Raw genomic sequence first — 24950 nt, 5'->3', positions numbered from 1 at the left:
CTCTCCTCCGTCCTCTCTCCTCCGCCCTCTCTCCTCTGTCCTCTCTCCTCCGCCCTCTCTCCTCCGTCCTCTCTCTCCTCCGCCCTCTCTCCTCCTCTGTCCTCTCTCCTCCGTCCTCTCTCCTCTGTCCTCTCTCCTCCGTCCTCTCTCTTCTGTCCTCTCTCCTCCGCCCTCTCTCCTCTGTCCTCTCTCCTCCGCCCTCTCTCTTCCGTCCTCTCTCCTCCGTCCTCTCTCCTCTGTCCTCTCTCCTCCGTCCTCTCTCCTCCGCCCTCTCTCCTCCGCCCTCTCTCCTCCGTCCTCTCTCCTCCGTCCTCTCTCCTCCGTCCTCTCTTCCGTCCTCTCTCCTCCGCCCTCTCTCCTCCGCCCTCTCTCCTCCGCCCTCTCTCCTCCGTCCTCTCTTCCGTCCTCTCTCCTCCGTCCTCTCTCCTCCGCCCTCTCTCCTCCGTCCTCTCTCGTCTGTCCTCTCTCCTCTGCCCTCTCTCCTCCACCCTCTCTCCTCTGTCCTCTCTCCTCCGCCCTCTCTCCTCCGCCCTCTCTCCTCCGTCCTCTCTCCCGTCCTCTCTTCCGTCCTCTCTCCTCCGCCCTCTCTCCCCCGCCCCCCTCTCTCCTCCGCCCTCTCTCCTCCGCCCTCTCTCCTCCGTCCTCTCTCCTCTGTCCTCTCTCCCTCCGCCCTCTCTCCTCCGCCCTCTCTCCTCCGCCCTCTCTCCTCCGTCCTCTCTCCTCCGCCCCTCTCTCCTCCGTCCTCTCTCCTCCGTCCTCTCTTCCGCCCTCTCTCCTCCGTCCTCTCTCTCCTCCGTCCTCTCTCCTCCGTCCTCTCTCCTCCGTCCGTCCTCTCTCCCTCCGTCCTCTCTCCTTCGTCCTCTCTCCTCCGTCCTCTCTTCCGTCCTCTCTCCTCCGCCCTCTCTCCCTCCGCCCTCTCTCCTCCGTCCTCTCTCACATCCGTCCTCTCTCCTCCGTCCTCTCTCTTCTGTCCTCTCTCCTCCGCCCTCTCTCCTCTGTCCTCTCTCCTCCGCCCTCTCTCTTCCGTCCTCTCTCGTCTGTCCTCTCTCCTCCGTCCTCCCTCCTCCGTCCTCTCTCCTCCGTCCTCTCTCCTCCGCCCTCTCTCCTCCGTCCTCCCTCCTCCGCCCCTCTCTCCCTCCGCCCTCTCTCCTCCGTCCTCTCTCCTCCGCCCTCTCTCCTCTGTCCTCTCTCCTCCGCCCTCTCTCTTCCGTCCTCTCTCGTCTGTCCTCTCTCCTCCGTCCTCCCTCCTCCGTCCTCTCTCCTTCGCCCTCTCTCCTCCGCCCCTCTCTCCTCCGCCCTCTCCCTCCGTCCTCTCTCTCCGCCCTCCCTCCCCTCCGCCCTCTCTCCTCCGCCTCTCTCCTCCGCCCTCCTCCTCCTCCGCCCTCTCTCCCTCCGCCCCTCTCTCCTCCGCCCTCTCTCCTCCGCCCTCTCTCCTCCGCCCTCTCTCCTCCGCCCTCTCTCCTCCGCCCTCCCTCCTCCCGCCCTCTCTCCTCCGCCCTCTCTCCTCCGCCCTCTCTCCTCCGCCCTCCCTCCTCCGCCCTCTCTCCTCCGCCCTCTCTCCTCCGCCCTCTCTCCTCCGCCCTCTCTCCTCCGCCCTCTCTCCTCCGTCCTCTCTCCTCTGTCCTCTCTCCTCCGCCCTCCCTCCTCCGCCCTCTCTCCTCCGCCCTCTCTCCTCCGCCCTCTCTCCTCCGCCCTCTCTCCTCCGCCCTCTCTCCTCCGTCCTCTCTCCTCCGCCCTCTCTCCTCTGTCCTCTCTCCTCCGCCCTCTCTCCTCCGTCCTCTCTCCTCCGCCCTCTCTCCTCTGTCCTCTCTCCTCCGTCCTCTCTCCTCTGTCCTCTCTCCTCCGTCCTCTCTCTTCTGTCCTCTCTCCTCCGCCCTCTCTCCTCTGTCCTCTCTCCTCCGCCCTCTCTCTTCCGTCCTCTCTCCTCCGTCCTCTCTCCTCTGTCCTCTCTCCTCCGTCCTCTCTCCTCCGCCCTCTCTCCTCCGCCCTCTCTCCCTCCGTCCTCTCTCCTCCGTCCTCTCTCCTCCGTCCTCTCTTCCGTCCTCTCTCCTCCGCCCTCTCTCCCTCCGCCCTCTCCCTCCGCCCTCTCTCCTCCGTCCTCTCTTCCGTCCTCTCTCCTCCGTCCTCTCTCCTCCGCCCTCTCTCCCTCCGTCCTCTCTCGTCTGTCCTCTCTCCTCTGCCCTCTCTCCTCCACCCTCTCTCCTCTGTCCTCTCTCCTCCGCCCTCTCTCCTCCCCCGCCCTCTCTCCTCCGTCCTCTCTCCTCCGTCCTCTCTTCCGTCCTCTCTCCTCCGCCCTCTCTCCTCCGCCCTCTCTCCTCCGCCCTCTCTCCTCCGCCCTCTCTCCTCCGTCCTCTCTCCTCTGTCCTCTCTCCTCCGCCCTCTCTCCTCCGCCCTCTCTCCTCCGCCCTCTCTCCTCCGTCCTCTCTCCTCCGCCCTCTCTCCTCCGTCCTCTCTCCTCCGTCCTCTCTTCCGCCCTCTCTCCTCCGTCCTCTCTCCTCCGTCCTCTCTCCTCCGTCCTCTCTCCTCCGTCCTCTCTCCTCCGTCCTCTCTCCTCCGTCCGTCCTCTCTCCTCCGTCCTCTCTCCTTCGTCCTCTCTCCTCCGTCCTCTCTTCCGTCCTCTCTCCTCCGCCCTCTCTCCTCCGCCCTCTCTCCTCCGTCCTCTCTCATCCGTCCTCTCTCCTCCGTCCTCTCTCTTCTGTCCTCTCTCCTCCGCCCTCTCTCCTCTGTCCTCTCTCCTCCGCCCTCTCTCTTCCGTCCTCTCTCGTCTGTCCTCTCTCCTCCGTCCTCCCTCCTCCGTCCTCTCTCCTCCGTCCTCTCTCCTCCGCCCTCTCTCCTCCGTCCTCCCTCCTCCGCCCTCTCTCCTCCGCCCTCTCTCCTCCGTCCTCTCTCCTCCGCCCTCTCTCCTCTGTCCTCTCTCCTCCGCCCTCTCTCTTCCGTCCTCTCTCGTCTGTCCTCTCTCCTCCGTCCTCCCTCCTCCGTCCTCTCTCCTCCGCCCTCTCTCCTCCGTCCTCTCTCTTCCGTCCTCTCTCCTCCGCCCTCTCTCCTCCGTCCTCTCTCTTCCGTCCTCTCTCCTCCGCCCTCTCTCCTCCGCCCTCTCTCCTCCGTCCTCTCTCCTCCGCCCTCTCTCCTCCGTCCTCTCTCCTCCGCCCTCTCTCCTCTGCCCTCTCTCTTCCGTCCTCTCTCCTCCGCCCTCTCTCCTCCGTCCTCTCTCCTCCGCCCTCTCTCCTCCGTCCTCTCTCCTCCGCCCTCTCTCCTCCGTCCTCTCTCCTCCGACCTCTCTCCTCCGTCCTCTCTCCTCTGTCCTCTCTCCTTCGTCCTCTCTCCTCCGTCCTCTCTTCCGTCCTCTCTCCTCCGTCCTCTCTCCTCCGCCCTCTCTCCTCCGTCCTCTCTCCTCCGCCCTCTCTCCTCCGTCCTCTCTCCTCCGTCCTCTCTCCTCCGCCCTCTCTCCTCCGCCCTCTCTCTTCCGTCCTCTCTCGTCTGTCCTCTCTCCTCCGCCCTCTCTCCTCTGTGACCCGGAAACCGATAAGTGGTTGAGGAGTAGTCAGTTCATTAGTAGGTCGAACGGAAGACTACCTCCCCTCCACGATAGTCACCTTTCACTGAGGAAAGTCATGTGTGTCCTACCTGAGTCCTTCACAGAAGAGTTTTGATATCTCCTCCACACACCCTTTTAATCAGCTGTTGTTCAGTCTGAGGAGAAAAGCATACAGGCATGTAAGAACAGTAGGCTACTTATTGTTTTATCTAGAAAATATTTTTTTTAAATGTAAAAAATATATTTTTACTAGGCAAGTCAGATAAGAACAAATGATTATTTTCAATGACCGCCTAGGAACAGAAGTTCAGGGGCAGAAGGACAGATTTGTACCTCATCAGCTCGGGGATTTAAACTTGCAACCTTCCGGTTACTAGTCCAACACTCTAACCACTAGGCTACCCTGCCGCCTCTACACTCTAACCACTAGGCTACCCTGCCACCTCTACACTCTAACCACTAGGCTACCCTGCCGCCTCTACACTCTAACCACTAGGCTACCCTGCCGCCTCTACACTCTAACCACTAGGCTACCCTGCCGCCTCTACACTCTAACCACTAGGCTACCCTGCCTCCTCTACACTCTAACCACTAGGCTACCCTGCCTCCTCTACACTCTAACCACTAGGCTACCCTGCCTCCTCTACACTCTAACCACTAGGCTACCCTGCCTCCTCTACACTCTAACCACTAGGCTCCCCTGCCGCCTCTACACTAACCACTAGGCTACCCTACCACCTCTACACTCTAACCACTAGGCTACCCTGCCACCTCCACACTCTAACCACTAGGCTACCCTGCCACCTCTACACTCTAACCACTAGGCTACCCTGCCACCTCTACACTCTAACCACTAGGCTACCCTGCCTCCTCTACACTCTAACCACTAGGCTACCCTGCCACCCCTCCGCTCTAACCACTAGGCTGCCCTGCCGCCTCTACGCTCTAACCACTGGGATGCCCTGCCACCTCTACGCTCTAACCACTAGGCTACCCTGCCACCTCTACGCTCTAACCACTAGGCTCCCCTGCCGCCTCTACACTAACCACTAGGCTACCCTACCACCTCTACACTCTAACCACTAGGCTACCCTGCCACCTCTACACTCTAACCACTAGGCTACCCTGCCACCTCTACACTCTAACCACTAGGCTACCCTGCCTCCTCTACACTCTAACCACTAGGCTACCCTGCCACCCCTCCGCTCTAACCACTAGGCTGCCCTGCCGCCTCTACGCTCTAACCACTGGGCTGCCCTGCCACCTCTACGCTCTAACCACAAGGCTACCCTGCCTCCTCTACACTCTAACCACTAGGCTACCCTGCCTTCTCTACACTCTAACCACTAGGCTACCCTGCCACCTCTACACTCTAACCACTAGGCTACCCTGCCACCCCTACACTCTAACCACTAGGCTACGCTGCCACCCCTCCGCTCTAACCACTAGGCTGCCCTGCCGCCTCTACGCTCTAACCACTAGGCTGCCCTGCCACCTCTACGCTCTAACCACTGGGCTGCCCTGCCACCTCTACGCTCTAAACACTAGGCTACCCTGCCACCTCTACGCTCTAACCACTAGGCTACCCTGCCACCTCTACGCTCTAACCACTAGGCTACCCTGCCACCTCTACGCTCTAACCACTAGGCTACCCTGCCACCTCTACGCTCTAACCACTAGGCTACCCTGCCACCTCTACGCTCTAACCACTAGGCTGCCCTGCCACCTCTACGCTCTAACCACTAGGCTACCCTGCCACCTCTACGCTCTAACCACTAGGCTACCCTGCCACCTCTACGCTCTAACCACTAGGCTACCCTGCCGCCTCTACGCTCTAACCACTAGGCTGCCCTGCCACCTCTACGCTCTAACCACTAGGCTACCCTGCCGCCTCTACGCTCTAACAACTAGGCTGCCCTGCCGCCTCTACGCTCTAACCACTAGGCTGCCCTGTCACCTCTACGCTCTAACCACTAGGCTACCCTGCCGCCTCTACGCTCTAACCACTAGGCAACCCTGCCGCCTCTACGCTCTAACCACTAGGCTGCCCTGCCGCCTCTACACTCTAACCACTAGGCTACCCTGCCACCTCTACGCTCTAACCACTAGGCTGCCCTGCCGCCTCTACGCTCTAACCACTAGGCTGCCCTGCCACCTCTACGCTCTAACCACTAGGCTACCCTGCCACCTCTACGCTCTAACCACTAGGCTGCCCTGCCACCTCTACACTCTAACCACTAGGCTACCCTGCCACCTCTACGCTCTAACCACTAGGCTGCCCTGCCGCCTCTACGCTCTAACCACTAGGCTACCCTGCCACCTCTACGCTCTAACCACTAGGCTACCCTGCCACCTCTACACTCTAACCACTAGGCTGCCCTGCCGCCTCTACGCTCTAACCACTAGGCTGCCCTGCCACCTCTACGCTCTAACCACTAGTCTGCCCTGCCGCCTCTACGCTCTAACCACTAGGCTGCCCTGCCACCTCTACGCTCTAACCACTAGGCTACCCTGCCGCCTCTACGCTCTAACCACTAGGCTGCCCTGCCGCCTCTACGCTCTAACCACTAGGCTGCCCTGCCGCCTCTACACTCTAACCACTAGGCTACCCTGCCACCTCTACGCTCTAACCACTAGGCTGCCCTGCCGCCTCTACGCTCTAACCACTAGGCTGCCCTGCCACCTCTACGCTCTAACTACTAGGTTACCCTGCCACCTCTACGCTCTAACCACTAGGCTGCCCTGCCGCCTCTACGCTCTAACCACTAGGCTGCCCTGCCACCTCTACACTCTAACCACTAGGCTACCCTGCCACCTCTACGCTCTAACCACTAGGCTGCCCTGCCGCCTCTACGCTCTAACCACTAGGCTACCCTGCCACCTCTACGCTCTAACCACTAGGCTACCCTGCCACCTCTACACTCTAACCACTAGGCTGCCCTGCCGCCTCTACGCTCTAACCACTAGGCTGCCCTGCCACCTCTACGCTCTAACCACTAGTCTGCCCTGCCGCCTCAACGCTCTAACCACTAGTCTGCCCTGCCGCCTCTACGCTCTAACCACTAGGCTGCCCTGCCACCTCTACGCTCTAACCACTAGTCTGCCCTGCCGCCTCTACGCTCTAACCACTAGGCTGCCCTGCCACCTCTACGCTCTAACCACTAGTCTGCCCTGCCGCCTCTACGCTCTAACCACTAGGCTGCCCTGCCACCTCTACGCTCTAACCACTAGGCTGACCTGCCACCTCTACGCTCTAACCACTAGGCTACCCTGCCACCTCTACGCTCTAACCACTAGGCTGCCCTGCCACCTCTACACTCTAACCACTAGGCTACCCTGCCACCTCTACGCTCTAACCACTAGGCTGCCCTGCCGCCTCTACGCTCTAACCACTAGGCTACCCTGCCACCTCTACGCTCTAACCACTAGGCTGCCCTGCCACCTTGCACTTTATGCATTTATTTCGGGATCCACCCCTTGTAGACGTCATCTGCCTGATGAAGCGCGAATGGAGGAGGAGTCTCATTTCATACAAGCTCGTTTTGTTTCCTCCCCTCGCCGCCTCTCCACGATTTTTCAAAAGGAGGCCAGAGAGGAAGGAGTGAGAATGTAGGAGTTGAGCAAATCAAATTGAGAAAAGACCTCTGACTTCCTGGTTAAATTCCCCCAAAATTCTAAATAAAAAGCCTGGGGTAAAAAAATTGGACAGATTTAGAACTTGATCATCGTCAAGCTAATTTCACTGAGTGCCGAGTGTGTGAGGGTTTTCGCTCCTTCCTTGCACTTTATTGACAAATTAAGGTCACTATATTAGTTATTGATTGGTTAAGAGGAGAACACAGGGAGTGAACTTGATGCCAAGTTGAGACAGACAAGAGGACAGAGGAACTAGAGAGTGCAGATCTGGGGTCTGTCTTTGGGCAAAGAGGAATGCACTTTTTACATCTAAATGTGCTTGCTGCTACAAAGGTATGAGATTTATCTGATTACACACCACTAGGACTGAGATTACACATCACTAGGACTGAGATTACACACCACTAGGACTGGGACTACACACCACTCGGACTGAGATTACACACCACTAGGACTGGGATTACACACCACTAGGACTAGGATTACACACCACTAGGACTACAGACCACTAGGACTACACACCACGAGGACTGGGACTACACACCACTAGGACTGAGATTACACACCACTAGGACTGGGATTACACACCACTAGGACTGGGATTACACACCACTAGGACTGGGATTACACACCACTAGGACTGGGATTAAACACCACTAGGACTGGGATTACACACCACTAGGACTGGGACTACACACCACGAGGACTGGGACTACACACCACTAGGACTGGGATTACACACCACTAGAACTGAGATTACACACCACTAGGACTGGGATTACACACCACTAGGACTGGGATTACACACCACTAGGACTGGGATTACACACCACTAGTACTGAGATTACACACCAATAGGACTGAGATTACACACCACTAGTACTGAGATTACACACAATAGGACTGAGATTACACACCACTAGGACTGAGATTACACACCACTAGGACTGAGATTACACACCACTAGGACTGGGATTACACACCACTAGGACTGGGATTACACACCACTAGGACTGAGATTACACACCACTAGGACTGGGATTACACACCACTAGGACTGGGATTACACACCACTAGGACTGGGATTACACACCACTAGGACTGAGATTACACACTACTAGGACTGGGATTACACACCACTAGGACTGGGATTAAACACCACTAGGACTGGGATTACACACCACTAGGACTGAGATTACACACCACTAGGACTGGGATTACACACCACTAGGACTGGGATTACACACCACTAGGACTGGGATTACACACCACTAGGACTGAGATTACACACTACTAGGACTGGGATTACACACCACTAGGACTGGGATTACACACCACTACGACTGAGATTACACACCACTAGGACTACACACCACTAGGACTGAGATTACACACCACTAGGACTGGGATTACACACCACTAGGACTGGGATTACACACCACTAGGACTGAGATTACACACCACTAGGACTACAGACCACTGGGACTGGGACTACACATCACTAGGACTGGGATTACACACCACGAGGACTACAGACCACTAGGACTGAGATTACACACCACTAGGACTGGGATTACACACCACTAGGACTAGGATTACACACCACTAGGACTGAGATTACACACCACTAGGACTGAGATTACACACCACTAGGACTGGGATTACACACCACTAGGACTGGGATTACACACCACTAGGACTGAGATTACACACCACTAGGACTACACACCACTAGGACTGAGATTACACACCAATAGGACAGGGATTACACACCACTAGGACTGGGATTACACACCACTAGGACTGGGATTACACACCATTAGGACTGAGATTACACACCACTAGGACTACACACCACTAGGACTGAGATTACACACCACTAGGACTGGGATTACACACCACTAGGACTGGGATTACACACCACTAGGACTGAGATTACACACCACTAGGACTACAAACCACTCAGACTGAGATTACACACCACTAGGACTGGGATTACACACCACTAGGACTGGGATTACACACCACTAGGACTGAGATTACACACCACTAGGACTACAGACCACTGGGACTGGGACTACACACCACTAGGACTGGGATTACACACCACTAGGACTGGGATTACAAACCACTAGGACTGATATTACACACCACTAGGACTACACACCACTAGGACTGAGATTACACACCACTAGGACTACAGACCACTGGGACTGGGACTACACACCACTAGGACTGGGATTACACACCACTAGGACTGGGATTACACACCACTAGGACTGAGATAATATAATATAATAATAATAATATATGCCATTTAGCAGACGCTTTTATCCAAAGCGACTTACAGTCATGTGTGCATACATTCTACGTATGGGTGGTCCCGGGAATCGAACCCACTACCCTGGCGTTACAAGCGCCATGCTCTACCAACTGAGCTACAGAAGGACCACACACCACTAGGACTACACACCACGAGGACTGAGATTACACACCACTAGGACTACAGACCACTAGGACTGAGATTACACACCACTAGGACTACAGACCACTAGGACTGGGATTACACATCACTAGGACTGGGATTACACACCACTAGGACTGGGATTACACACCAATAGGACGACACACCACTAGGACTGAGATTACACACCACTAGGACTGAGATTACACACCAATAGGATTGAGATTACACACCACCAGGACTAAATAAAATTGTTTTTAAATAGATTTAAATCATTCTTTAACATCAAGATCAGGGGAGAGCGCAACGCAGTCCCCACTACCATAAATTATGCAATCGAGATTTCCACATTTGAGAAATTCGCAGGGGTCAGCACAGCCGGAGTGCAATGGCTGAGCCTCGCCCTGGGTGAACCGCCTTCTTGATCACGGTGTCTCCCTTGCCAGGTAAGTATGAGTTGTACACGTTGGTAGAGGAGCAAATCCTTCCAGAACAAAGGTGTTTGACTCACGGTTACCACTTCTACTACTGATAATACCACATCATATTGAACAGGGTTTAATGTCGTTTACGAATACAGTTGCGGAGAAAGCGGAGGAAAAGCAATACATTTCTGTGGCGTGGTAATGGTTGACCAGGGAAATGTCTGTGTTGTGGTAATGGTTTACCAGGGAAATGTCTGTTGTCATGGTAATGCTTGACCAGGGAAATGTCTGTGGAATGGTAATGGTTGACCAGGGAAATGTCTGTGGCATGGTAATGGTTGACCAGGGAAATGTCTGTGGCGTGGTAATGGGTGACCAGGGAATGTCTGTGGAATGGTAATGACCAGGGAAATGTCTGTGGCGTGGTAATGGTTGACCAGGGAAATGTCTGTGTCTGTCATGGTAATGGTTGACCAGGGAAATGTCTGTTGTCATGGTAATGGTCTGACTGTGGTCTTAAATTACAAACTGTCCTAAAAATGATTTAATAATCTTGAAAATAAAAGACCTCAATCCAGATTCCGTCATGAGGGCGCAAAAGTATGCATTCAGAAGTAGGCCTTTTCCTTCACATAATCAGGACATGACAGGCATAATCACCCATCACAATAACAGATCACACACATCCATCCGGGTTATGAGAAGACAAAATGTATGTCTGAGGCAATTAGGTTGAGTTTTAACTTGCCAATCATCTGATAAGAACATTTCTCCTCAACAAGAAACTCAATTGAACTCTTGAGTTGAAACACATGTCAAATTAAATCTGTTAGTATATTTTTTTAACATCAAGATCAGGGGAGAGCGCGAACGCAGTCCCCACTACCATAAATTATGCAATCGAGATTTCCACATTTGAGAAATTCGCAGGGGTCAGCACAGCCGGAGTGCAATGGCTGAGCCTCGCCCTGGGTGAACCGCCTTCTTGATCACGGTGTCTCCCTTGCCAGGTAAGTATGAGTTGTACACGTTGGTAGAGGAGCAAATCCTTCCAGAACAAAGGTGTTTGACTCACGGTTACCACTTCTACTACTGATAATACCACATCATATTGAACAGGGTTTAATGTCGTTTACGAATACAGTTGCGGAGAAAGCGGAGGAAAAGCAATACATTTCTGTGGCGTGGTAATGGTTGACCAGGGAAATGTCTGTGTTGTGGTAATGGTTGACCAGGGAAATGTCTGTTGTCATGGTAATGGTTTACCAGGGAAATGTCTGTTGTCATGGTAATGCTTGACCAGGGAAATGTCTGTGGAATGGTAATGGTTGACCAGGGAAATGTCTGTTGTCATGGTAATGGTTTACCAGGGAAATGGCTGTTGTCATGGTAATGCTTGACCAGGGAAATGTCTGTGGAATGGTAATGGTTGACCAGGGAAATGTCTGTGGCATGGTAATGGTTGACCAGGGAAATGTCTGTGGCGTGGTAATGGGTGACCAGGGAATTGTCTGTGGAATGGTTGACCAGGGAAATGTCTGTGGCGTGGTAATGGTTGACCAGGGAAATGTCTGTTGTCATAGTAATGGTTGACCAGGGAAATGTCTGTTGTCATGGTAATGGTTGACTGTGGTCTTAAATTACAAACTGTCCTAAAAATGATTTAATAATCTTGAAAATAAAAGACCTCAATCCAGATTCCGTCATGAGGGCGCAAAAGTATGCATTCAGAAGTAGGCCTTTTCCTTCACATAATCAGGACATGACAGGCATAATCACCCATCACAATAACAGATCACACACATCCATCCGGGTTATGAGAAGACAAAATGTATGTCTGAGGCAATTAGGTTGAGTTTTAACTTGCCAATCATCTGATAAGAACATTTCTCCTCAACAAGAAACTCAATTGAACTCTTGAGTTGAAACACATGTCAAATTAAATCTGTTAGTATATTTTTTTAACATCAAGATCAGGGGAGAGCGCGAACGCAGTCCCCCACTACCATAAATTATGCAATCGAGATTTCCACATTTGAGAAATTCGCAGGGGTCAGCACAGCCGGAGTGCAATGGCTGAGCCTCGCCCTGGGTGAACCGCCTTCTTGATCACGGTGTCTCCCTTGCCAGGTAAGTATGAGTTGTACACGTTGGTAGAGGAGCAAATCCTTCCAGAACAAAGGTGTTTGACTCACGGTTACCACTTCTACTACTGATAATACCACATCATATTGAACAGGGTTTAATGTCGTTTACGAATACAGTTGCGGAGAAAGCGGAGGAAAAGCAATACATTTCTGTGGCGTGGTAATGGTTGACCAGGGAAATGTCTGTGTTGTGGTAATGGTTGACCAGGGAAATGTCTGTTGTCATGGTAATGGTTTACCAGGGAAATGTCTGTTGTCATGGTAATGCTTGACCAGGGAAATGTCTGTGGAATGGTAATGGTTGACCAGGGAAATGACTGTGGCATGGTAATGGTTGACCAGGGAAATGTCTGTGGCGTGGTAATGGGTGACCAGGGAATTGTCTGTGGAATGGTTGACCAGGGAAATGTCTGTTGTCATAGTAATGGTTGACCAGGGAAATGTCTGTTGTCATAGTAATGGTTGACCAGGGAAATGTCTGTTGTCATGGTAATGGTTGACTGTGGTCTTAAATTACAAACTGTCCTAAAAATGATTTAATAATCTTGAAAATAAAAGACCTCAATCCAGATTCCGTCATGAGGGCGCAAAAGTATGCATTCAGAAGTAGGCCTTTTCCTTCACATAATCAGGACATGACAGGCATAATCACCCATCACAATAACAGATCACACACATCCATCCGGGTTATGAGAAGACAAAATGTATGTCTGAGGCAATTAGGTTGAGTTTTAACTTGCCAATCATCTGATAAGAACATTTCTCCTCAACAAGAAACTCAATTGAACTCTTGAGTTGAAACACATGTCAAATTAAATCTGTTAGTATATTTTTTTAACATCAAGATCAGGGGAGAGCGCGAACGCAGTCCCCACTACCATAAATTATGCAATCGAGATTTCCACATTTGAGAAATTCGCAGGGGTCAGCACAGCCGGAGTGCAATGGCTGAGCCTCGCCCTGGGTGAACCGCCTTCTTGATCACGGTGTCTCCCTTGCCAGGTAAGTATGAGTTGTACACGTTGGTAGAGGAGCAAATCCTTCCAGAACAAAGGTGTTTGACTCACGGTTACCACTTCTACTACTGATAATACCACATCATATTGAACAGGGTTTAATGTCGTTTACGAATACAGTTGCGGAGAAAGCGGAGGAAAAGCAATACATTTCTGTGGCGTGGTAATGGTTGACCAGGGAAATGTCTGTTGTCATGGTAATGGTTTACCAGGGAAATGTCTGTTGTCATGGTAATGCTTGACCAGGGAAATGTCTGTTGTCATGGTAATGGTTGACCAGGGAAATGTCTGTGGCATGGTAATGGTTGACCAGGGAAATGTCTGTGGCATGGTAATGGTTGACCAGGGAAATGTCTGTGGCGTGGTAATGGTGAAGGGAATGTCTGTGGAATGGTTGACCAGGGAAATGTCTGTGGCGTGGTAATGGTTGACCAGGGAAATGTCTGTGGAATGGTTGACCAGGGAAATGTCTGTTGTCATAGTAATGGTTGACCAGGGAAATGTCTGTTGTCATGGTAATGGTTGACTGTGGTCTTAAATTACAAACTGTCCTAAAAATGATTTAATAATCTTGAAAATAAAAGACCTCAATCCAGATTCCGTCATGAGGGCGCAAAAGTATGCATTCAGAAGTAGGCCTTTTCCTTCACATAATCAGGACATGACAGGCATAATCACCCATCACAATAACAGATCACACACATCCATCCGGGTTATGAGAAGACAAAATGTATGTCTGAGGCAATTAGGTTGAGTTTTAACTTGCCAATCATCTGATAAGAACATTTCTCCTCAACAAGAAACTCAATTGAACTCTTGAGTTGAAACACATGTCAAATTAAATCTGTTAGTATATTTTTTTAACATCAAGATCAGGGGAGAGCGAACGCAGTCCCCACTACCATAAATTATGCAATCGAGATTTCCACATTTGAGAAATTCGCAGGGGTCAGCACAGCCGGAGTGCAATGGCTGAGCCTCGCCCTGGGTGAACCGCCTTCTTGATCACGGTGTCTCCCTTGCCAGGTAAGTATGAGTTGTACACGTTGGTAGAGGAGCAAATCCTTCCAGAACAAAGGTGTTTGACTCACGGTTACCACTTCTACTACTGATAATACCACATCATATTGAACAGGGTTTAATGTCGTTTACATACAGTTGCGGAGAAAGCGGAGGAAAAGCAATACATTTCTGTGGCGTGGTAATGGTTGACCAGGGAAATGTCTGTGTTGTGGTAATGGTTGACCAGGGAAATGTCTGTTGTCATGGTAATGGTTTACCAGGGAAATGTCTGTTGTCAATGGTAATGCTTGACCAGGGAAATGTCTGTGGAATGGTAATGGTTGACCAGGGAAATGTCTGTGGCATGGTAATGGTTGACCAGGGAAATGTCTGTGGCGTGGTAATGGGTGACCAGGGAATTGTCTGTGGAATGGTTGACCAGGGAAATGTCTGTGGCGTGGTAATGGTTGACCAGGGAAATGTCTGTTGTCATAGTAATGGTTGACCAGGGAAATGTCTGTTGTCATGGTAATGGTTGACTGTGGTCTTAAATTACAAACTGTCCTAAAAATGATTTAATAATCTTGAAAATAAAAGACCTCAATCCAGATTCCGTCATGAGGGCGCAAAAGTATGCATTCAGAAGTAGGCCTTTTCCTTCACATAATCAGGACATGACAGGCATAATCACCCATCACAATAACAGATCACACACATCCATCCGGGTTATGAGAAGACAAAATGTATGTCTGAGGCAATTAGGTTGAGTTTTAACTTGCCAATCATCTGATAAGAACATTTCTCCTCAACAAGAAACTCAATTGAACTCTTGAGTTGAAACACATGTCAAATTAAATCTGTTAGTATATTTTTTTAACATCAAGATCAGGGGAGAGCGCGAACGCAGTCCCCCACTACCATAAATTATGCAATCGAGATTTCCACATTTGAGAAATTCGCAGGGGTCAGCACAGCCGGAGTGCAATGGCTGAGCCTCGCCCTGGGTGAACCGCCTTCTTGATCACGGTGTCTCCCTTGCCAGGTAAGTATGAGTTGTACACGTTGGTAGAGGAGCAAATCCTTCCAGAACAAAGGTGTTTGACTCACGGTTACCACTTCTACTACTGATAATACCACATCATATTGAACAGGGTTTAATGTCGTTTACGAATACAGTTGCGGAGAAAGCGGAGGAAAAGCAATACATTTCTGTGGCGTGGTAATGGTTGACCAGGGAAATGTCTGTGTTGTGGTAATGGTTGACCAGGGAAATGTCTGTTGTCATGGTAATGGTTTACCAGGGAAATGTCTGTTGTCATGGTAATGCTTGACCAGGGAAATGTCTGTGGAATGGTAATGGTTGACCAGGGAAATGTCTGTGGCATGGTAATGGTTGACCAGGGAAATGTCTGTGGCGTGGTAATGGTTGACCAGGGAAATGTCTGTTGTCATAGTAATGGTTGACCAGGGAAATGTCTGTGGTAATGGGTGACGTGAATGGTTGACCAGGGAAATGTCTGTGGCGTGGTAATGGTAATGGTTGACCAGGGAAATGTCTGTTGTCATGGTAATGGTTGACTGTGGTCTTAATGGTTGACTGTGGTCTTAAATTACAAACTGTCCTAAAAATGATTTAATAATCTTGAAAATAAAAGACCTCAATCCAGATTCCGTCATGAGGGCGCAAGTATGCATTCAGAAGTAGGCCTTTTCCTTCACATAATCAGGACATGACAGGCATAATCACCCATCACAATAACAGATCACACACATCCATCCGGGTTATGAGAAGACAAAATGTATGTCTGAGGCAATTAGGTTGAGTTTTAACTTGCCAATCATCTGATAAGAACATTTCTCCTCAACAAGAAACTCAATTGAACTCTTGAGTTGAAACACATGTCAAATTAAATCTGTTAGTATATTTTTTTAACATCAAGATCAGGGGAGAGCGCGAACGCAGTCCCCACTACCATAAATTATGCAATCGAGATTTCCACATTTGAGAAATTCGCAGGGGTCAGCACAGCCGGAGTGCAATGGCTGAGCCTCGCCCTGGGTGAACCGCCTTCTTGATCACGGTGTCTCCCTTGCCAGGTAAGTATGAGTTGTACACGTTGGTAGAGGAGCAAATCCTTCCAGAACAAAGGTGTTTGACTCACGGTTACCACTTCTACTACTGATATACCACATCATATTGAACAGGGTTTAATGTCGTTTACGAATACAGTTGCGGAGAAAGCGGAGGAAAAGCAATACATTTCTGTGGCGTGGTAATGGTTGACCAGGGAAATGTCTGTGTTGTGGTAATGGTTGACCAGGGAAATGTCTGTTGTCATGGTAATGGTTTACCAGGGAAATGTCTGTTGTCATGGTAATGCTTGACCAGGGAAATGTCTGTGGAAAATGGTAATGGTTGACCAGGGAAATGTCTGTGGCATGGTAATGGTTGACCAGGGAAATGTCTGTGGCGTGGTAATGGGTGACCAGGGAATTGTCTGTGGAATGGTTGACCAGGGAAATGTCTGTGGCGTGGTAATGGTTGACCAGGGAAATGTCTGTTGTCATAGTAATGGTTGACCAGGGAAATGTCTGTTGTCATGGTAATGGTTGACTGTGGTCTTAAATTACAAACTGTCCTAAAAATGATTTAATAATCTTGAAAATAAAAGACCTCAATCCAGATTCCGTCATGAGGGCGCAAAAGTATGCATTCAGAAGTAGGCCTTTTCCTTCACATAATCAGGACATGACAGGCATAATCACCCATCACAATAACAGATCACACACATCCATCCGGGTTATGAGAAGACAAAATGTATGTCTGAGGCAATTAGGTTGAGTTTTAACTTGCCAATCATCTGATAAGAACATTTCTCCTCAACAAGAAACTCAATTGAACTCTTGAGTTGAAACACATGTCAAATTAAATCTGTTAGTATATTTTTTTAACATCAAGATCAGGGGAGAGCGCGAACGCAGTCCCCACTACCATAAATTATGCAATCGAGATTTCCACATTTGAGAAATTCGCAGGGGTCAGCACAGCCGGAGTGCAATGGCTGAGCCTCGCCCTGGGTGAACCGCCTTCTTGATCACGGTGTCTCCCTTGCCAGGTAAGTATGAGTTGTACACGTTGGTAGAGGAGCAAATCCTTCCAGAACAAAGGTGTTTGACTCACGGTTACCACTTCTACTACTGATAATACCACATCATATTGAACAGGGTTTAATGTCGTTTACGAATACAGTTGCGGAGAAAGCGGAGGAAAAGCAATACATTTCTGTGGCGTGGTAATGGTTGACCAGGGAAATGTCTGTGTTGTGGTAATGGTTGACCAGGGAAATGTCTGTTGTCATGGTAATGGTTTACCAGGGAAATGTCTGTTGTCATGGTAATGCTTGACCAGGGAAATGTCTGTGGAATGGTAATGGTTGACCAGGGAAATGTCTGTGGAATGGTAATGGTTGACCAGGGAAATGTCTGTGGCATGGTAATGGTTGACCAGGGAAATGTCTGTGGAATGGTTGACCAGGGAAATGTCTGTGGCGTGGTAATGGTTGACCAGGGAAATGTCTGTTGTCATAGTAATGGTTGACCAGGGAAATGTCTGTTGTCATGGTAATGGTTGACTGTGGTCTTAAATTACAAACTGTCCTAAAAATGATTTAATAATCTTGAAAATAAAGACCTCAATCCAGATTCCGTCATGAGGGCGCAAAAGTATGCATTCAGAAGTAGGCCTTTTCCTTCACATAATCAGGACATGACAGGCATAATCACCCATCACAATAACAGATCACACACATCCATCCGGGTTATGAGAAGACAAAATGTATGTCTGAGGCAATTAGGTTGAGTTTTAACTTGCCAATCATCTGATAAGAACATTTCTCCTCAACAAGAAACTCAATTGAACTCTTGAGTTGAAACACATGTCAAATTAAATCTGTTAGTATATTTTTTTAACATCAAGATCAGGGGAGAGCGCGAACGCAGTCCCCACTACCATAAATTATGCAATCGAGATTTCCACATTTGAGAAATTCGCAGGGGTCAGCACAGCCGGAGTGCAATGGCTGAGCCTCGCCCTGGGTGAACCGCCTTCTTGATCACGGTGTCTCCCTTGCCAGGTAAGTATGAGTTGTACACGTTGGTAGAGGAGCAAATCCTTCCAGAACAAAGGTGTTTGACTCACGGTTACCACTTCTACTACTGATAATACCACATCATATTGAACAGGGTTTAATGTCGTTTACGAATACAGTTGCGGAGAAAGCGGAGGAAAAGCAATACATTTCTGTGGCGTGGTAATGGTTGACCAGGGAAATGTCTGTGTTGTGGTAATGGTTGACCAGGGAAATGTCTGTTGTCATGGTAATGGTTTACCAGGGAAATGTCTGTTGTCATGGTAATGCTTGACCAGGGAAATGTCTGTGGAATGGTAATGGTTGACCAGGGAAATGTCTGTGGCATGGTAATGGTTGACCAGGGAAATGTCTGTGGCGTGGTAATGGGTGACCAGGGAATGTCTGTGGAATGGTTGACCAGGGAAATGTCTGTGGCGTGGTAATGGTTGACCAGGGAAATGTCTGTTGTCATAGTAATGGTTGACCAGGGAAATGTCTGTTGTCATGGTAATGGTTGACTGTGGTCTTAAATTACAAACTGTCCTAAAAATGATTTAATAATCTTGAAAATAAAAGACCTCAATCCAGATTCCGTCATGAGGGCGCAAAAGTATGCATTCAGAAGTAGGCCTTTTCCTTCACATAATCAGGACATGACAGGCATAATCACCCATCACAATAACAGATCACACACATCCATCCGGGTTATGAGAAGACAAAATGTATGTCTGAGGCAATTAGGTTGAGTTTTAACTTGCCAATCATCTGATAAGAACATTTCTCCTCAACAAGAAACTCAATTGAACTCTTGAGTTGAAACACATGTCAAATTAAATCTGTTAGTATATTTTTTTAACATCAAGATCAGGGGAGAGCGCGAACGCAGTCCCCACTACCATAAATTATGCAATCGAGATTTCCACATTTGAGAAATTCGCAGGGGTCAGCACAGCCGGAGTGCAATGGCTGAGCCTCGCCCTGGGTGAACCGCCTTCTTGATCACGGTGTCTCCCTTGCCAGGTAAGTATGAGTTGTACACGTTGGTAGAGGAGCAAATCCTTCCAGAACAAAGGTGTTTGACTCACGGTTACCACTTCTACTACTGATAATACCACATCATATTGAACAGGGTTTAATGTCGTTTACGAATACAGTTGCGGAGAAAGCGGAGGAAAAGCAATACATTTCTGTGGCGTGGTAATGGTTGACCAGGGAAATGTCTGTGTTGTGGTAATGGTTGACCAGGGAAATGTCTGTTGTCATGGTAATGGTTTACCAGGGAAATGTCTGTTGTCATGGTAATGCTTGACCAGGGAAATGTCTGTGGAATGGTAATGGTTGACCAGGGAAATGTCTGTGGCATGGTAATGGTTGACCAGGGAAATGTCTGTGGCGTGGTAATGGTTGACCAGGGAAATGTCTGTGGCCAGGGAAATGGTAATGGTTGACCAGGGAAATGTCTGTGGCGTGGTAATGGTTGACCAGGGAAATGTCTGTTGGTCAATGGTAATGGTTGACCAGTCTGTGGCGTGGTAATGGAAGGGAAATGTCTGTTGTCATGGTAATGGTTGACCAGGGAAATGTCTGTTGTCATGGTAATGGTTCTGTAAAAATTACAAACTGTCCTAAAAATGATTTAATAATCTTGAAAATAAAAGACCTCAATCCAGATTCCGTCATGAGGGCGCAAAAGTATGCATTCAGAAGTAGGCCTTTTCCTTCACATAATCAGGACATGACAGGCATAATCACCCATCACAATAACAGATCACACACATCCATCCGGGTTATGAGAAGACAAAATGTATGTCTGAGGCAATTAGGTTGAGTTTTAACTTGCCAATCATCTGATAAGAACATTTCTCCTCAACAAGAAACTCAATTGAACTCTTGAGTTGAAACACATGTCAAATTAAATCTGTTAGTATATTTTTTTAACATCAAGATCAGGGGAGAGCGCGAACGCAGTCCCCCACTACCATAAATTATGCAATCGAGATTTCCACATTTGAGAAATTCGCAGGGGTCAGCACAGCCGGAGTGCAATGGCTGAGCCTCGCCCTGGGTGAACCGCCTTCTTGATCACGGTGTCTCCCTTGCCAGGTAAGTATGAGTTGTACACGTTGGTAGAGGAGCAAATCCTTCCAGAACAAAGGTGTTTGACTCACGGTTACCACTTCTACTACTGATAATACCACATCATATTGAACAGGGTTTAATGTCGTTTACGAATACAGTTGCGGAGAAAGCGGAGGAAAAGCAATACATTTCTGTGGCGTGGTAATGGTTGACCAGGGAAATGTCTGTGTTGTGGTAATGGTTGACCAGGGAAATGTCTGTTGTCATGTCTGTCTGTTGTCATGGTAATGGTTGACCAGGGAAATGTCTGTTGTCATGGTAATGGTTGACCAGGGAAATGTCTGTGGCATGGTAATGGTTGACCAGGGAAATGTCTGTGTCGTGGTAATGGTTGACCAGGGAAATGTCTGTGGAATGGTAATGGTTGACCAGGGAAATGTCTGTGGCATGGTAATGGTTGACCAGGGAAATGTCTGTGGCGTGGTAATGGGTGACCAGGGAATTGTCTGTGGAATGGTTGACCAGGGAAATGTCTGTGGCGTGGTAATGGTTGACCAGGGAAATGTCTGTTGTCATAGTAATGGTTGACCAGGGAAATGTCTGTTGTCATGGTAATGGTTGACTGTGGTCTTAAATTACAAACTGTCCTAAAAATGATTTAATAATCTTGAAAATAAAAGACCTCAATCCAGATTCCGTCATGAGGGCGCAAAAGTATGCATTCAGAAGTAGGCCTTTTCCTTCACATAATCAGGACATGACAGGCATAATCACCCATCACAATAACAGATCACACACATCCATCCGGGTTATGAGAAGACAAAATGTATGTCTGAGGCAATTAGGTTGAGTTTTAACTTGCCAATCATCTGATAAGAACATTTCTCCTCAACAAGAAACTCAATTGAACTCTTGAGTTGAAACACATGTCAAATTAAATCTGTTAGTATATTTTTTTAACATCAAGATCAGGGGAGAGCGCGAACGCAGTCCCCCACTACCATAAATTATGCAATTATGCAATCGATTTCCACATTTGAGAAATTCGCAGGGGTCAGCACAGCCGGAGTGCAATGGCTGAGCCTCGCCCTGGGTGAACCGCCTTCTTGATCACGGTGTCTCCCTTGCCAGGTAAGTATGAGTTGTACACGTTGGTAGAGGAGCAAATCCTTCCAGAACAAAGGTGTTTGACTCACGGTTACCACTTCTACTACTGATAATACCACATCATATTGAACAGGGTTTAATGTCGTTTACGAATACAGTTGCGGAGAAAGCGGAGGAAAATTTCTGTGGCAATACATTTCTGTGGCGTGGTAATGGTTGACCAGGGAAATGTCTGTGTTGTGGTAATGGTTGACCAGGGAAATGTCTGTTGTCATGGTAATGGTTTACCAGGGAAATGTCTGTTGTCATGGTAATGCTTGACCAGGGAAATGTCTGTGGAATGGTAATGGTTGACCAGGGAAATGTCTGTGGCATGGTAATGGTTGACCAGGGAAATGTCTGTGGCGTGGTAATGGGTGACCAGGGAATCTGTGGAATGGTTGACCAGGGAAATGTCTGTGGCGTGGTAATGGTTGACCAGGGAAATGTCTGTTGTCATAGTAATGGTTGACCAGGGAAATGTCTGTTGTCATGGTAATGGTTGACTGTGGTCTTAAATTACAAACTGTCCTAAAAATGATTTAATAATCTTGAAAATAAAAGACCTCAATCCAGATTCCGTCATGAGGGCGCAAAAGTATGCATTCAGAAGTAGGCCTTTTCCTTCACATAATCAGGACATGACAGGCATAATCACCCATCACAATAACAGATCACACACATCCATCCGGGTTATGAGAAGACAAAATGTATGTCTGAGGCAATTAGGTTGAGTTTTAACTTGCCAATCATCTGATAAGAACATTTCTCCTCAACAAGAAACTCAATTGAACTCTTGAGTTGAAACACATGTCAAATTAAATCTGTTAGTATATTTTTTTAACATCAAGATCAGGGGAGAGCGCGAACGCAGTCCCCACTACCATAATTATTATGCAATCGAGATTTCCACATTTGAGAAATTCGCAGGGGTCAGCACAGCCGGAGTGCAATGGCTGAGCCTCGCCCTGGGTGAACCGCCTTCTTGATCACGGTGTCTCCCTTGCCAGGTAAGTATGAGTTGTACACGTTGGTAGAGGAGCAAATCCTTCCAGAACAAAGGTGTTTGACTCACGGTTACCACTTCTACTACTGATAATACCACATCATATTGAACAGGGTTTAATGTCGTTTACGAATACAGTTGCGGAGAAAAAGCGGAGGAAAAATGCAATACATTTCTGTGGCGTGGTAATGGTTGACCAGGGAAATGTCTGTGTTGTGGTAATGGTTGACCAGGGAAATGTCTGTTGTCATGGTAATGGTTTACCAGGGAAATGTCTGTTGTCATGGTAATGCTTGACCAGGGAAATGTCTGTGGAATGGTAATGGTTGACCAGGGAAATGTCTGTGGCATGGTAATGGTTGACCAGGGAAATGTCTGTGGCATGGTAATGGTTGACCAGGGAAATGTCTGTGGCGTGGTAATGGGTGACCAGGGAATTGTCTGTGGAATGGTTGACCAGGGAAATGTCTGTGGCGTGGTAATGGTTGACCAGGGAAATGTCTGTTGTCATAGTAATGGTTGACCAGGGAAATGTCTGTTGTCATGGTAATGGTTGACTGTGGTCTTAAATTACAAACTGTCCTAAAAATGATTTAATAATCTTGAAAATAAAAGACCTCAATCCAGATTCCGTCATGAGGGCGCAAAAGTATGCATTCAGAAGTAGGCCTTTTCCTTCACATAATCAGGACATGACAGGCATAATCACCCATCACAATAACAGATCACACACATCCATCCGGGTTATGAGAAGACAAAATGTATGTCTGAGGCAATTAGGTTGAGTTTTAACTTGCCAATCATCTGATAAGAACATTTCTCCTCAACAAGAAACTCAATTGAACTCTTGAGTTGAAACACATGTCAAATTAAATCTGTTAGTATATTTTTTTAACATCAAGATCAGGGGAGAGCGCGAGCGAACGCAGTCCCCACTACCATAAATTATGCAATCGAGATTTCCACATTTGAGAAATTCGCAGGGGTCAGCACAGCCGGAGTGCAATGGCTGAGCCTCGCCCTGGGTGAACCGCCTTCTTGATCACGGTGTCTCCCTTGCCAGGTAAGTATGAGTTGTACACGTTGGTAGAGGAGCAAATCCTTCCAGAACAAAGGTGTTTGACTCACGGTTACCACTTCTACTACTGATAATACCACATCATATTGAACAGGGTTTAATGTCGTTTACGAATACAGTTGCGGAGAAAGCGGAGGAAAAGCAATACATTTCTGTGGCGTGGTAATGGTTGACCAGGGAAATGTCTGTGTTGTGGTAATGGTTGACCAGGGAAATGTCTGTTGTCATGGTAATGGTTTACCAGGGAAATGTCTGTTGTCATGGTAATGCTTGACCAGGGAAATGTCTGTGGAATGGTAATGGTTGACCAGGGAAATGTCTGTGGCATGGTAATGGTTGACCAGGGAAATGTCTGTGGCGTGGTAATGGGTGACCAGGGAATTGTCTGTGGAATGGTTGACCAGGGAAATGTCTGTGGCGTGGTAATGGTTGACCAGGGAAATGTCTGTTGTCATAGTAATGGTTGACCAGGGAAATGTCTGTTGTCATGGTAATGGTTGACTGTGGTCTTAAATTACAAACTGTCCTAAAAATGATTTAATAATCTTGAAAATAAAAGACCTCAATCCAGATTCCGTCATGAGGGCGCAAAAGTATGCATTCAGAAGTAGGCCTTTTCCTTCACATAATCAGGACATGACAGGCATAATCACCCATCACAATAACAGATCACACACATCCATCCGGGTTATGAGAAGACAAAATGTATGTCTGAGGCAATTAGGTTGAGTTTTAACTTGCCAATCATCTGATAAGAACATTTCTCCTCAACAAGAAACTCAATTGAACTCTTGAGTTGAAACACATGTCAAATTAAATCTGTTAGTATATTTTTTTAACATCAAGATCAGGGGAGAGCGCGAACGCAGTCCCCCACTACCATAAATTATGCAATCGAGATTTCCACATTTGAGAAATTCGCAGGGGTCAGCACAGCCGGAGTGCAATGGCTGAGCCTCGCCCTGGGTGAACCGCCTTCTTGATCACGGTGTCTCCCTTGCCAGGTAAGTATGAGTTGTACACGTTGGTAGAGGAGCAAATCCTTCCAGAACAAAGGTGTTTGACTCACGGTTACCACTTCTACTACTGATAATACCACATCATATTGAACAGGGTTTAATGTCGTTTACGAATACAGTTGCGGAGAAAGCGGAGGAAAAGCAATACATTTCTGTGGCGTGGTAATGGTTGACCAGGGAAATGTCTGTGTTGTGGTAATGGTTGACCAGGGAAATGTCTGTTGTCATGGTAATGGTTTACCAGGGAAATGTCTGTTGTCATGGTAA

At 48.6% G+C, this 24950-nt stretch overlaps 2 long non-coding RNA genes and 15 other non-coding genes across 17 annotated transcripts; all 17 read right to left on the bottom strand.

Annotated features, from left to right (window-relative positions):
• Nucleotides 1–4491: 4491 nt before the first annotated feature.
• On the bottom strand, nt 4492–5435 carry LOC127921044 (uncharacterized). The gene is made up of 3 exons (XR_008108165.1): nt 5262–5435; nt 5097–5228; nt 4492–4537 (listed from the first exon to the last, which is right to left on the bottom strand). It is a non-coding gene; the product is annotated as an uncharacterized LOC127921044 (long non-coding RNA).
• A 593-nt stretch (nt 5436–6028) lies between these two features.
• LOC127921045 (uncharacterized) lies at nt 6029–6316 on the bottom strand. Its single transcript, XR_008108166.1, has 3 exons — nt 6252–6316; nt 6153–6185; nt 6029–6119 (listed from the first exon to the last, which is right to left on the bottom strand). It is a non-coding gene; the product is annotated as an uncharacterized LOC127921045 (long non-coding RNA).
• Nucleotides 6317–9928: 3612 nt separating this feature from the next.
• Nucleotides 9929–10089, bottom strand: LOC127921072 (U1 spliceosomal RNA). The gene has a single exon (XR_008108193.1). It is a non-coding gene; the product is annotated as a U1 spliceosomal RNA (small nuclear RNA).
• Nucleotides 10090–10916: 827 nt separating this feature from the next.
• LOC127921065 (U1 spliceosomal RNA) lies at nt 10917–11078 on the bottom strand. The gene has a single exon (XR_008108186.1). It is a non-coding gene; the product is annotated as a U1 spliceosomal RNA (small nuclear RNA).
• A 956-nt stretch (nt 11079–12034) lies between these two features.
• On the bottom strand, nt 12035–12198 carry LOC127921078 (U1 spliceosomal RNA). The gene has a single exon (XR_008108198.1). It is a non-coding gene; the product is annotated as a U1 spliceosomal RNA (small nuclear RNA).
• Nucleotides 12199–13055: 857 nt separating this feature from the next.
• LOC127921064 (U1 spliceosomal RNA) lies at nt 13056–13217 on the bottom strand. The gene has a single exon (XR_008108185.1). It is a non-coding gene; the product is annotated as a U1 spliceosomal RNA (small nuclear RNA).
• An 880-nt stretch (nt 13218–14097) lies between these two features.
• On the bottom strand, nt 14098–14257 carry LOC127921073 (U1 spliceosomal RNA). The gene has a single exon (XR_008108194.1). It is a non-coding gene; the product is annotated as a U1 spliceosomal RNA (small nuclear RNA).
• Nucleotides 14258–15111: 854 nt separating this feature from the next.
• On the bottom strand, nt 15112–15275 carry LOC127921068 (U1 spliceosomal RNA). Its single transcript, XR_008108189.1, has one exon. It is a non-coding gene; the product is annotated as a U1 spliceosomal RNA (small nuclear RNA).
• An 893-nt stretch (nt 15276–16168) lies between these two features.
• LOC127921063 (U1 spliceosomal RNA) lies at nt 16169–16330 on the bottom strand. The gene has a single exon (XR_008108184.1). It is a non-coding gene; the product is annotated as a U1 spliceosomal RNA (small nuclear RNA).
• An 857-nt stretch (nt 16331–17187) lies between these two features.
• On the bottom strand, nt 17188–17349 carry LOC127921062 (U1 spliceosomal RNA). The gene has a single exon (XR_008108183.1). It is a non-coding gene; the product is annotated as a U1 spliceosomal RNA (small nuclear RNA).
• An 855-nt stretch (nt 17350–18204) lies between these two features.
• On the bottom strand, nt 18205–18366 carry LOC127921061 (U1 spliceosomal RNA). Its single transcript, XR_008108182.1, has one exon. It is a non-coding gene; the product is annotated as a U1 spliceosomal RNA (small nuclear RNA).
• An 855-nt stretch (nt 18367–19221) lies between these two features.
• LOC127921060 (U1 spliceosomal RNA) lies at nt 19222–19383 on the bottom strand. Its single transcript, XR_008108181.1, has one exon. It is a non-coding gene; the product is annotated as a U1 spliceosomal RNA (small nuclear RNA).
• Nucleotides 19384–20302: 919 nt separating this feature from the next.
• Nucleotides 20303–20466, bottom strand: LOC127921057 (U1 spliceosomal RNA). Its single transcript, XR_008108178.1, has one exon. It is a non-coding gene; the product is annotated as a U1 spliceosomal RNA (small nuclear RNA).
• A 937-nt stretch (nt 20467–21403) lies between these two features.
• On the bottom strand, nt 21404–21573 carry LOC127921076 (U1 spliceosomal RNA). Its single transcript, XR_008108197.1, has one exon. It is a non-coding gene; the product is annotated as a U1 spliceosomal RNA (small nuclear RNA).
• Nucleotides 21574–22434: 861 nt separating this feature from the next.
• Nucleotides 22435–22598, bottom strand: LOC127921075 (U1 spliceosomal RNA). The gene has a single exon (XR_008108196.1). It is a non-coding gene; the product is annotated as a U1 spliceosomal RNA (small nuclear RNA).
• Nucleotides 22599–23491: 893 nt separating this feature from the next.
• On the bottom strand, nt 23492–23657 carry LOC127921074 (U1 spliceosomal RNA). The gene has a single exon (XR_008108195.1). It is a non-coding gene; the product is annotated as a U1 spliceosomal RNA (small nuclear RNA).
• An 855-nt stretch (nt 23658–24512) lies between these two features.
• Nucleotides 24513–24676, bottom strand: LOC127921046 (U1 spliceosomal RNA). Its single transcript, XR_008108167.1, has one exon. It is a non-coding gene; the product is annotated as a U1 spliceosomal RNA (small nuclear RNA).
• Nucleotides 24677–24950: the final 274 nt, after the last annotated feature.

This window comes from Oncorhynchus keta, unplaced genomic scaffold (genome assembly GCF_023373465.1).
Source record: "Oncorhynchus keta strain PuntledgeMale-10-30-2019 unplaced genomic scaffold, Oket_V2 Un_contig_21466_pilon_pilon, whole genome shotgun sequence".
Lineage (NCBI taxonomy): Eukaryota > Metazoa > Chordata > Actinopteri > Salmoniformes > Salmonidae > Oncorhynchus > Oncorhynchus keta.
Note: the sequence above shows the minus strand (reverse complement) of the source record. Positions and strands in the feature narration are given on the sequence as shown.